The 13,564-nt window shown below is 40.9% G+C and overlaps 1 long non-coding RNA gene across 1 annotated transcript in view; it reads left to right on the forward strand.

Moving 5' to 3' along the window:
* Positions 1-2,998, forward strand: part of LOC147472074 (uncharacterized) — a 3,571-nt gene extending 573 nt beyond the window's left edge. Inside the window, exon 2 of the long non-coding RNA XR_015191018.1 lies at positions 2,934-2,998. This is a non-coding gene — a long non-coding RNA (uncharacterized LOC147472074). The remainder of the gene's footprint in view (positions 1-2,933) is intronic.
* Positions 2,999-13,564: the final 10,566 nt, after the last annotated feature.

The following is a 13,564-nucleotide window of genomic DNA, read 5'->3' on the forward strand; positions in this document are numbered from 1 at the left end:
ATATATATATATATATATATATATATATATATATATATATGAACACTTGCATATACATACATACACGCATAGAAGATAGGTATAATAACACTAGTAGATGATGAGAGAGGAAGTGTACGTGAGACAAAGTAGAAATATGTAGACATGTATGCAGACAGGTGAGATCGAGGCAGTGAGAGACGGTTGGCGGACAGGCACGAGAGAGAGACCAAGACAGACAGACACACACACACACACACACACACACACACACACACACACACACACACACACACACACACACACACACAGAGAGAGAGAGAGAGAGAGAGAGAGAGAGAGAGAGAGAGAGAGAGAGAGAGAATCCGGGATAGAGCGCAGTGTCCCATTCCGCTTTTTCCTCCAACCCCAAGTTCCCGCAACTGCGTCGCATACCTCGTCCTTGTCTTCAGTCCGAGGTGTTGCATTATCAACTTCCGAAATTACTTTTCTCGTTTGACTCGCACTGTACACTTGTAGATTGCATTTTTTCATGATTTGAAAGATCTTGTGTGTGTGTGTGTGTGTGTCTGTGTAAATTTAAAAGTTTTGTGTTTCTTTTTTGTTTGTATGCGTGTGGTAATGCTCGTATCTCCTCCCTCTCCCCCCTTCCAATCCATCCTTCCCTCACTCCCTCTTCTCTTCTCTCTCATTTCCCTCCTTCTTCCTCCCTTACTTCTCCCTACCCTGTCTCCATCCTTCTCTTCTTCCCCCTTCTTCCTCCCCGTAAGAGAACAGAGAACAGCCGGCCCTTGCCAGCGGGCCTCTCAGGGCGCCCTCTTGGCCGCCGGACGCCGCGGAACTTGGCTGTAGACCATAACACCCGCTGACCCCGCCCCTTCGGCTCACTTTGTTTCTTTTCTCCGTTTCATTCGCTCCGTGCCGCCCCCCTCCCCCGCCTTACCCTCCCCCCCTTCCTCGTTCGCTCCTATCTTCTTCATTCCGCCTTCCGTCGCAGCTGGTTCCTTCGCCCCCTCGTCCTCTCCATATCTTCTCTTCCTTCCTTACCCCCTCCCCTTTCTTCCCCTCCCCTTACCCTGTCCTTGCCTTCCCTCCTCACCCCCTTTCCTACCCCTGCCCTTCCCTCTTCATAGCAGCGAGTTCATATTCCAAGGAGGTTTGTTTACATTCAAACCGCCTACCTAACACCCTCTCCCCCTTCCCCCCTTCGAGGTCTGCCTCCTCCCTCCCCTCTTCCTCGCCCCCCCCCCCCACCACTCGCCCTTTCCCCCATCCATATCTTTACCTACTTCCTTCTTTTTCATTCTCTCTTCTCTCCCCCCTTCTTTAACCTTTTTCTACTTGTTACCGGACTCTTCCTTCTTATGTTTATTCTGTCCTTTCTCTTCCCTTTTACCTCTCACAGCCGCCCTTCTTTTCCTTGTTGTCACTTGCCTTCTCCCTTACTGCTTCCTCTGTCCATCTGCCCTCTTCCGTTTTCTATCTCCTACTCTACTCCTTTCCGCATTCTCACCCTCTCTCCCACTTCCCATCCCTCCCTCTCTCTTCCCTCTCCCTAACCTTTCCACTTTCCTTTCTTCTCTGCCCTCCCTTTCCCTCCGACCCTCTCCTCAGCCTTCCCTTCTTTTTTTTCTTCCTTTTGTCCCTTTATCATTCTTCCCTTTTTCTCTCATTTATATATTCACTTTCTTTCCTCTCTCCCACTCTCATTCTCTGTTCCCTCTCTCTTCCGTCTTTCTTTCCTCCACTCCCCCCCCTCCCCCCCCCTCCCCGTGAGTGGCTGTGGCAATCGAAGAGGAAACGTATCCTACAGCTGTAATGTGATCGGCGGTTTGGATGAAAACTCGTTTCGGATTCTTGAAAACATCTCTCTTCTCTCTCTGTTTCTCTGGTGTTAGGCTTTGTGTCATTTTCTCTCTCTCTCCATTTATTGTTCTCTCCCCCCCCCCCCCCCGTCCATCTCTCCATCCAGCCATCCACTCCAGCAAATTCCACATACCAAGACGTTATCCCTTGTCGATCACCCTTCCGTCCCCCCCTCCCCCCCTCATTTTTTCATGAAACCTTTTCATTAAATCCTTTTTAAAACCCTTACTTCTCTTGAAACCCCACCCCCTTCCTCCACCCTTCCCTTTACTCCCATCTCCCTCCCCCTTCCCCACCCAGCCCCCTCCATTCACGCTCCTTCCTTCTCAGCCCTCCCCTTTCCTCCAGCCCTCCGCTCCTTTCCTCTTTCAACTCTTCCCTTTCCCTTCCCTCCCTTCACGTTTCTCCCTCTTCAACCCCTCCCCTTTCCTTCATATCCCTTCTCTCCCTTATTCCCTCCTTCAATCCTGCATCCGCTTCCCTGCCCCTCCCTTCACACACTTCTTCCGTCAATCTCCTCCTTCCTTCACCGCTTCCTCCTTCACTCCCCTCCCCTTCACCTTCCCACCCTTTCTTCTTCACCCCTTCACCCCCCTCCCCCCTAGCCCCCCCCCCAGAAGGCACAGACCATAAACAGAAGACCTTTTTCCCGGAATCGATAAATACCAGGATCAGTGACGTCACAGATCTCATGCACGGTGCATGTCTCAATCGGGGACCGCGGGCCGCAGGAATGCATGACTGTTGTTCTTTCTGTTTTCGTTACTGCTGATCTTGTTATTGCTACTCTTGGTCGTGTTATTGTTGTTTTTTGTTATTTTTGTTGCCTTTTGCTTTTGTTATTGTTGTTGGTTGTAGTGGTGCTGTTGTTGCAGTTAGTGAAGATGTTGTTGGTTATATTATTACTTTTGTTGTTATTGTTCTTGCGTGTGCTATATATTTTGCCGTTGTTAGTATTATCCTGACTGCAGTTAATTCTACTAATGCTATTATCATTAATATGATCTGTATTAAAGATTTAAAAGGTAAACATTCACTCGTGAATGCTTTAAGCGACCTAGTTACACTCTCTGCCTCTTTCTCTCCAGACCTCGAAGCTTCGAGACAAACTCCGCTCTTCGGACAACATTCCAGAGCGCCATAGATAGTATGTTGGGGGAGAGAGATTGCTTTTTCTTTATTTCATTAGTACACACTGCTATTGATCATTTAGCTCAATTTTCAATTATCTTATGTTCCTAATGCGAACACATATGTTTGATATTGTATTTATTTTGCTTTAATTTGTTTTTGTGTATACATTTATCTGCCTCCATATACTGTTTATATAGCTAGGTATGCACCCTTCGAAAATAAATATGTCGGTTAGTTTATTGACTTTGATTTAAATAAGTTTGTGCAATACTAACACGCGCATAACATACTCTAAGAAAATATTGTCGAGTGTTTTTTAGAGAAAACATTTTCCTTTATTTATTTTTTTTATTATTATTTTGTTTAGCAATATAAGGATATGGGATAACATATATCAGCAGAGAAGGGAGGAATTGAACGGGCGTGAGCGGGTTTTGAATAAATCGAATTCCCATATACTATTCGCTTGATCAATACTATAACAGTTTTCTGCTTGAAATGATAAATTCATACACGACCTTTTCTCGAAAGACTTTTAGAGACTTGCGTTGTTCCAAAGCAATATTGCTCATACACGCTGAGGAGTCTTTTTGTGTGATAAGATAAGCATTTAGATACCGAACTGAAATGCTTGGTTAACACGGCTGCCACAAACGCTGTAAATGTAACTTCGACCAGAGTCTATCGGATAAGCTGATAACCTGTTAAACTTTTTTTTTTTTTTTATGTCATAGTTTTTGCATGTCTTTCTCTTTCATTTTCGTCTCTCTCTCTCTTTATTTTTGCAAACATAAAGCAATTCATATAAACTCAAGCACATTTCCTGAGAACTAATGTTTTTTTCCGAATAATCAGAAAGGGGCAAGAGTCCAGTGCGTTAGCACTAAATCTTATCATCAACATCAACACGATTGTTTTCGTTTCGTACCTTACTGTGTGTGTTTGGGTGTATGCGTGTTTTGTCTAATTCAGTAATTTCCTTTGCCATTCATTCGTTTATTGACGTGTACCGCGAAAGGTTCTATATTGATGTGCAGCACTATAGGCTGTTATTCGCACAACAATCTCAAACTACATAATATCTAAATTTATACAAATCTATGTACTCGAAAGTCTACATCATGTTAATAGTTCTGAATCATTTTGAACAGTTTCCGCCTTTTATTGGTTTTGGTTAAGATGCGTATGCTTTTATTATATGAACTGCATTGGCTATTTACCCTGTTAGAAAGCTAATTAAATATTAAATAAGTAATATGGTAGAGTAGTAATGTCTTCACTTTTTCTGAAGTTCTAAAATCAATACTTTTATTGACTAGTTCTGATAAAATAGGAAACTGATGTGTGTGGGTTTGTATATAAAGATATATGATTTGAAAGTTAAGAAAAAATACCTAAAGCATAATAAGTTTGTTTTCTTTCTCCCGCTCTCTGATTTCCATTCTAGATGTTGCAAACACCAGCCGTTCTAGAACACGAAAATTTCAAGAGGCAAACTGCAAAGTCTTTGCTGCATTTACCAGGATCTTTGTTGCAATTTGAATCGTATTTAGAAAATGTTCCTCCGAAAATAACTTCATTAATGAACAAGAGAAAGAGATGTTCGGGTAGAGGGCATTTAGTACTATTGTCATACTGTGAATTCGATCTAACAGTCACTTATATAGACTCCACATAACTTTGTGTATGTGTGTATGTATATGTGTTCGTGCGCACATGTTACAGACCCAGACACACACACACACACACAGACAATTTTACTTCTGAAGCAACTGTACAAAATAAACTACGTATATATTTTATCACCATTAGTATTACCATATCTTTACGGACAATCGCCAATACACATTAGAGAATCACACATTCAGTGTATATACACAGATGTACATGATGCGCAGCATGCATGATAAGAGATAGCAGCGACATTAAAGGCACAAGAGTCAGTGATGACTATCATCGAGAATGCTGTTGACTAAGACCTCGTCCCTCACAAAACGTGTTTTTTCATTATCATCCCGTAACCATAAAAGTAAAACAGTGTGATATGCTGTATTCATTATACTGGGTAAATCTAGTTTTATAAAAAGAACACAGAGAGGCTAACGAATATATCGTTATTTTACTTAATTACAATATCTGAATTGATTTACAAATCAAAACCGAGCACACTAGAACTACATTTTCCTCCAATCCGTATCAACTAAAATCTCCCGGAAATTACATTGTAGGAAATGCTATATGAACCAAATACTGAATATATAAACACACTTTGAAATCCGCAAAACCTAAATCGACCGATTCGGAGCTTCGAACGTCAAAACGACACATTTCGAAATACTTGTCCTTTTCAAACCGTTTCCAGTCACCGCGAAACAAGGATATGTTCAGTCGTTCACAAAAACCTTCCGCATTTACTTTACCGAAAAAAGGTTACCGCACGGGCATTTCAAAAGTAAGAGGTAGAGATAAAAAGAATATAATCTAATCTCACAAGATAAGAGATGTTCTATCTTACACCCTTAACGTGGACAACAGAAACGCCCGTGCAACTGATAGCAGCGATGGGCGTGTCAGGTTCTACACATAATAGCAGTGACAGGTAAGTTTACTTTGGATATTGACGTAATTCTTTGTTATTATTTGTGTGGTAATGTTACAGATAATGGAGCTTTGCGTATGTTTTTGAGTGGCTTGTAACAAATGAGGTTATTGTATCCTCGTGGCTGGATTGGTTAGGTGTTCATGTTCTGTTCCTGATTTACGTTATACATGAGGGAAATTTACGCAGTATTTAAAAATTAGCCGTTGTTTTTATTAGATTTATTTGGCCCACATACCGGCAATGCAGGTCTAGTAGTAATTTCATTAGGAAGATCAGTGATAAAATTTCAAATTCGGATCGGATAGGACAAGCTATAGAGTGCATGAAAGCGACAGACCAGTTGTTGTCAGACTAGGACGGGGCGAGGATGCAGAAAATACACAAAGCTGCATTAAAAAGGAACCGAAATGATACCAGCGTAATGGTGACTCAGTCGTTGTAGCAAAGGCCAACGAACCGCCATCGCGTATATTTTGACGTAAGAGTTCAAAGACCTTGACGATTTATCGCTAAACAGGGAACCAGTTCAGAGTTCTACTTCTCGATCATGGACATCCATCTTGTCAAATTCCGCAGATACCGGGAGACTTGAAATTAAGTTTCCTTGGAAAATTTCCCGCATTTTCATCATAATTTTGTTAAAACTGAAATCCTTTTATTAACTATACTGACACTCGAAATATGCAAAACATAGGTCGATATTGCAAGATTAGATAAGATCGAAAACAAAACTAGTCCTGTTCCGGATAATAAATGTACATAACATCGCTGATAGTGCAAAAAGTTCGATTTGGAGATACTTCAGGAGAAAGCATTGTAGAAGGCTAAAGTTCTATTGAATACTCCCATTTGGATTTTTTTAAATGTGGAAAAACTGTCTTTGGAGAGGTTAAACAAACGATTTTAGGCCTTCCATCACAGATCGCAGCTTTAAAATATATATATCATATATAAATATATATGTATATATATAATGTATTATTTCAATGTATATATGTATAATCAAGAGGTAATGGTTCCATTTTGAAAACCACTGCAAGTTAGTAACATTTACCCAAAAATTATACCGGAGTAGTATTACTGAGAATTTTCATTAATAAATGTAAAGCGAAGCGATCGCCATGGCCTACGCGCTTTCGACGCCCTGGAAAGGCCAACGAAGCTTCGCCAACGACTCCTTCCTTATGTGGCCTAAACCGCCAGGATGGACAGCAGACTTAATTTTGCCGGAATTAGGCGTATTACAAGTCTTACCAAGGAAAATATAGACGTGTTTTGACCTGTAAAAAGCGAGTAAAGTTATGACAACTTCATGAACATGATTCACCGGTTTAACCTTTTGGGATCAGTTTTAAAAATTAACTTGTATCTCCAGTTAATATGTTGCATTTTAAATATCTACCTGTTCCTCTTAAGAAACAGCACATTGTTTTGTGTGTGTGTGTGGGGGGGGGGGTGACATATAACATAGGAAATGCACAATACTTATCGGAAGTAATCAAATAAGACAATTATTGATGGTAATGATATACAGGAGAGGGAGAGGGAGCACCGCTTTAGTTATTCCTTATGTGCGTCTTGGATGTAATCAGTTTGTTGCCAAGTAACTAATGCTCGAAATCAGGCCAGTATGTAATCCTATACCGTAATAATGGCAACAGAATACCCATTACAGTCAGGTTACGTGTCTTGACTATATTATTAAGGATAAAGAGCCTTATATACAGACATAGATATAAGTCCATGTATAGACAAGATGCAGACTGACGCAGCCACATGCACAGACATAACAGCCTGTAAACACAAAGACAGATAGATACAGACACACACAGGCAAAGATACATGCACACAGACACTGACAGACAAAGACACTTATGCAGTTACACAGATGGTTGCATGGATAAAGAGTGTCACAACTTGCACACTGACACAGGCAGGGGAAGCCTTGAATGCAGAATCCCCGAGAAAGCCTCGCTGTGTTGAGAGGTCGACGCCCCAACGCCGCCTGCGCAGTCCCGGCGATGTGGGTCGGGAGGAAGAGGGGGGCGGGCGGGCGGGCGGGCGCGAAAGGACCATGGGAAAAGGTAGGGTGTGAAGAAAGGGAGGACGAAGGGTGGGGGTGAAGAAAGGGAGGACGAGAGGAGGGGGAAGGAGGAAGGATGAGGGGTTTTAGTAGAAAGGGAAAGAGAAGGAAAGAGGGAGAGGAAGAAGGGAGACAAACACAGAAGGAAAATTTCAAAAAGTGGAGGAGAAGGAAAGAGCGAAAATAACGGTCATGTTAATTTTGTTTTCATTGTATTTATTTGCTTATTTTGCTTTTGTTTATGAATGTCGAGGTTCACTGGCCGCCGTCGAGAGAAGGTGATCTGGCGCCCTTCTAGTCTCGCTTGCAGCTCGTGGGTCATTTTCTGTCCGCCCGCCCGCCCGCCTTGTGTCTTCTCTCTATCTCTCTCTCCTTTTTTATGTCTGTCTCCCTCCTTCCTATCACCTGTCCCCTCCCTCGCTCACCTGGCCTAACATCTTTCTTTCGTTGCCGCATCTCTTCTCCTCCATTTCCATCCCTCTCGCTCTCCCCCTCCTCCTCCTCCTCCTCCTCCTTCTCCTTCTCCTTCTCCTCCTTCTCCTCCTTCCCTCCCCCTCCTCCTTCCCTCCCCCTCCCCCTCCTCCTCCCCCTCCCCCTCCCCCTCCTCCTCCCCCTCCCCCTCCTCCCCCTCCCCTTCCCCCTCCCCTCCTCCCACTCCTCCTCCTCCTCCATCTCCATCCCTCTCGCTCTCCCCCCCTCCCCTTCCCCCTCCTCTCTCTCCTCCCTCCTCCTCCTCCCCCTCCCCCTCCATCTCCTCTTCCTCCTCCTCCCCCCCCTCCTCCTCTTCCTCTTCCTGCTCCTCCTCCCCCCTCCCCCCTACTTCCTACTCCCCTTCCCCTCCTCCTCCCCCCTCCACCTCCCCTCCCTTTCTCCCTCTTCCTCTCCCTTTCCCTCTTCCTCTCCCTTTCCCTCTTCCTCTCCCTTTCCCCTCCCCTCCCCCTCCCTCTCCCTTCTCCTTCACCTTCTCCCTCCCCCTCTCCATCTCCCTCCATCCCCCTCCCCCTCTCCATCTCCCTCTCCCTCTCCTTCTCCCTCCCCTTCTCCCTCTCCCTCCCCTTCTCCCTCTCCCTCAACCCTCTCCCCTCCTCACCCCTTCTCCTCTCCTCCCTCCCTCTCCCTCTCTCTCCATCTCCTCCCCCTCTCCTCCCTCTCCCTCTCCCTCCCCCTCTCCCTCTCCCTCTCCATCTCCCTCCCCCTTTCCCTCTCCATCTCCCTCCCCCTCTCCATCTCCCTCCCTTCATCTCCCTCCCTCCCCCTCCCCTCTCCCTCACCTTCTTCCTCCCCTTCTTCCTCCCCCTCTCCCTCTCCCTCCCCTCTCCTTCACCTTCTCCCTCCCCCTCTCCCTCTCCCCCCCCTCCCCCTCTCCCTCTCCCTCCCCCTCCCCCTCCCCCTCTCCCTCTCCCTCTCCCTCTCCCTCTCCCTCTCCCTCTGCCTCTCCCTCAGCATTGGCATTAGTTGCATTAGCATTAGGACCAATAACGCAGTATTGTCGTGCGTTGCAGTATTGCTAACAGTGGCATTGATATTTTGTTTAACAACAATGCAATCATAGATCAAGTGAAAAAAAATATATATAATCGAACACAAATGACATTGAAGCGATGAAGAATAAAAAAGAAATACAAATAAAAGGAAGGTTAAAAATCGGTCATGAAAATGCCCCAAATGAGACCAAACACGCACCAACCGCAACTGTGCAGGAGAGGGTCGACAATCGGCTGTGCAAGATTGTCATCGATTTGATCAACATTTTTATTCAGTTCTGTTGTCGGTTGATGCCTCTGCCGTTGCAGCCACTCGACAGAAGAGAGTTCGTTTGATGGGATGAATTAGTTAGGGGAAGGTGCTGCGGGTGGACGTTTGCTGCGTTTGTGTTTCGTTGCCTTGGGCGGGTTGTCTGGGGTTGGCTTTTGGGGTCACGCTTTGCACCGCCCTCATCACCACCACCCACATCATGATCACCACTATCATGATCAATATCATGATCACCACCTTCATCATCATGATGATCATGATCACCATCATATTTATATATATGTATATATATGTATATATGTTTATATATGTATATATATACATATGTATATGTTTATATGTATATGTATGTGTTTATATATATGTAAATGTTTATGTATGTATATATATATGTATATATATATATGTATATATATATATATATATATATATATATGTATGTTTATATATATATATGTATGTGTATGTTTATATATATATATGTATGTGTATGTTTATATATATATGTATATGTATGTTTATATATATATGTATGTGTATGTTTATATATATATGTATGTGTATGTTTATATATATATGTATGTGTATGTTTATATATATATATATGTATTGTATGTTTATATATATATATGTATGTGTATGTTTATATATATATATGTATGTGTATGTTTATATATATTATATGTATATGTTTTATATATATTATATATGTATGTTTATATATATTGTATATGTATATGTTTATATATATTGTATATGTATATTTTTATATATATTTGTATATGTATTTGTTTATATATATTTGTAGCTGTATATGTTTTATATATTTGTATATGTATATGTTTATATATATTTGTATATGTATATGTTTATATATATTTGTATATGTATATGTTTATATATATTTGTATATGTATAAGTTTATATATATTTGTATATGTATATGTTTATATATATTTGTATATGTAATGTTTATATATATTGTATATGTATAAGTTTATATATGTTTGTATATGTATATGTTTATATATTGATATGTTTGTATATGTATATGTTTATATATATTTGTATATGTTATATGTTTTATGTATGTATATTATATGTTTATATGTATGTTATATGTATATGTTTTATATGTTATTATATATGTATATGTATATGTATATATATGTATATGTATATGTATGTATATATGTATATGTATATGCATGTATATATGTATATGTGTATATATGTATATGTATATGCATGTATATATGTATATGTATATGCATGTATATATGTATATACATATATATACATATATGTATATGTATATGCATGTATATATGTATATGCATATATATACATATATGTATATGTATTTGCATGTATATATGTATATGCATATATATACATATATGTATATGCATGTATATATGTATATGCATATATATACATATATGTATATGTATATGTATGTATATATACATATATGTGTATGTGTGTATGTATATATGTATATGTATGTATGTATATATGTATATGTATGTATGTATATATGCATATGTTTATATGTATACATATGTATATGTATATGTATGTATATATATATGCATATGTATATATATATACATATATGTGTATGTATGTATGTATATATGCATATGTATATATACATATATTTGTATGTATGTATATATGTGTATGTTTGTATGTATATATGCATATGTATATATATACATATATGTGTATGTATGTAATACTAAAGCAATATGTATTATATATACATATTATGAATATGTATATATGATATGTATATATAATATACATATATGTATGTATGTATGTATATATGCATATGTATATATATACTATATTTGTTTTGTATGTATGTATATTGATATGTATATAAAATATATGTATTGTTTTATACATGCATATGCTACATATATGTATGAAGTAGTATGATAATATCATAAGTATATATATACATATATAATATTTATGTATAAGCAGGCAAAATGCAAATGATAAACAAATAAGTAAATGTATGCTGTATATATGCAATATATATATAATATATATATATATATATATGTATATGTATATATATACATATGTATATGTATGCATGTATATATGCATATATATACATATATGTATATGTATGTATATATGCATATGCATATATATACATTTATGTATTTATATATATATATATATATATATATATATATATATATATATATATGTATATATATATATGGCACACATACAAAATACACAAGAAAAAGTAAATTCCTTCTACACAGAGAGAGAGAGAGAGGGGGGGGGGGGAGGGGAGGCTGCATGCCTGTGAGGCCACACGCCTGCAAGTCGGCACGCGTGTTATGTAAACATTATTTAGTTGTTGTGGAAAGGGGGAGGGGGAGGGGATATTGGGGGCAAGCTGGAAATGGAAAGGTGAGGAGGTGGTAAGGGGAAATTTCGGTGGGGGGTGTTGGTGAGGAGGTGGTTTGGAGTGGGTTCGTAGGAGGTATGGCGAGAGGAGATATAGGGAAAGGTAAAAAGTGGATGAGGGGGGAAAGAAAAGCAAGAGGAGAAAGGGAAAAAAGAAGAATTGGAGAAGGGAAGGGAAGGAGAGAGTAATTCAATAGAAGGAATAAAGAACGGGAAGAGAAAAAGGAGGGGGGTGAAAGAAGAGCGGGAGATGAGAGAACAAGAGCAAAAGGAGGAAGAGAAAAGAGAAGGAAGAAGGGAAGAGCGACTGGGAGGATGAAAATGTCGAGAGAGTGAAAGAAAGATGAATAGGCAAAGAGGCAAGGCTGAGAAAGGGTCAGGGGTCGGAAGGCGAAGAGCGACCGCAAGCCAAAGCAGGAAGGGCGCAGAGATCAGGAAGGCCGAGGGCGCTGCCTCGTGTCCGGCGTCGCAGCGTTTCGAGAGAACGCGAGGGATTTTCGCGCCTGGCGCTTCGGGGAGGCACCCGGTTGGGCCTCTGGCGCGAATCCAGGCAGGCTGGCTGGCCGGCCACCGGCCTTTCTCCCTGCCTGTCTGTGTGTTCATCTGGCGCGAATTCAGCCTGTTTGTCTCTTTGACTGTCTGTCTAGCGCCGATCACGCTGTCTGGCCGCGCTGCGTGTTAAGGCTTTCGGCCACTCGGGTCTAGGGACAACTTCCGTGCGGTTTCACTTACGGGCCTGTGTACATAATCCTTGATCCGTGGATCCTTGACAGCCATGCATGCACGCACGGATGCGTCTGTAACGGAATACATATAGACGTATACGTACACACTCATATGCTTATATAACGTAATCACACACACACACACACACACACACACACACACACACACACACACACACACACACACACACACACACACACACACACACACACACAGTTAAGTCACATTCATGTCTTACATAACTGGACTATACAACATTGAACAGCAATATTGCAAGCAAAAAATATCATATAATGCTGGATGGCATGAGCCACTTTTTCTTACGAAACTTGTTATTGCTGGATTATAGAGACTTTAACCCGTGTTTTGTGTGTGAAAGAGGAAATGGCTTTTTGTATGTGTGTGAAAGGAAGGAAAAAAGTTGGCTTTTGTGTATGTGTGAGCTTGCATGCTGTCTTATTTTTTGACGTATGTTCACTCAGGTGCCCCAGATGTCTTGCCTTGATCTGAAATCATTATTATTGTAAACACGAAAGCACAAATAAACGTTTTCGCAAGAACGCATGCAGCCTCATGTGTCAGTGTTCAGGTGTTCATGATAGGACAGCGCTGAGAGAAAAGGAGGGCGGGGAGAAAGGGAGCGATGGGAAGCAAGGTATAAGAATGTGGATGTCGATTCCACAATGGTCTGCCACCAATTTAATGGTACAGATGCGTATTGGCCTACGTTGTCTGCCGCGGAGATAATGGTGTTGGTGGTGAAGTTAAACGTCGATGGTTTGAAATTTTATTCTATGGTAGAGTTGGGTAGTGTGATGTGCAGATGGCAGGCATGGCAGTGGCTCACGACTGCGAGCGGTCTGTCTCGACTACTTGGTGTTGCTCACTTTTCGCTTTGAAACATCTCATAATAGAAAACATGAAAGAATCTCAATGAACGCAGCTTTAGACACATATGGGTAACATGATGGTTACGT

This window comes from Penaeus japonicus, unplaced genomic scaffold (genome assembly GCF_977035675.1).
Source record: "Penaeus japonicus unplaced genomic scaffold, GWHDUDI00000001_assembly GWHDUDI00000004, whole genome shotgun sequence".
NCBI classification, from domain to species: Eukaryota; Metazoa; Arthropoda; class Malacostraca; order Decapoda; family Penaeidae; genus Penaeus; species Penaeus japonicus.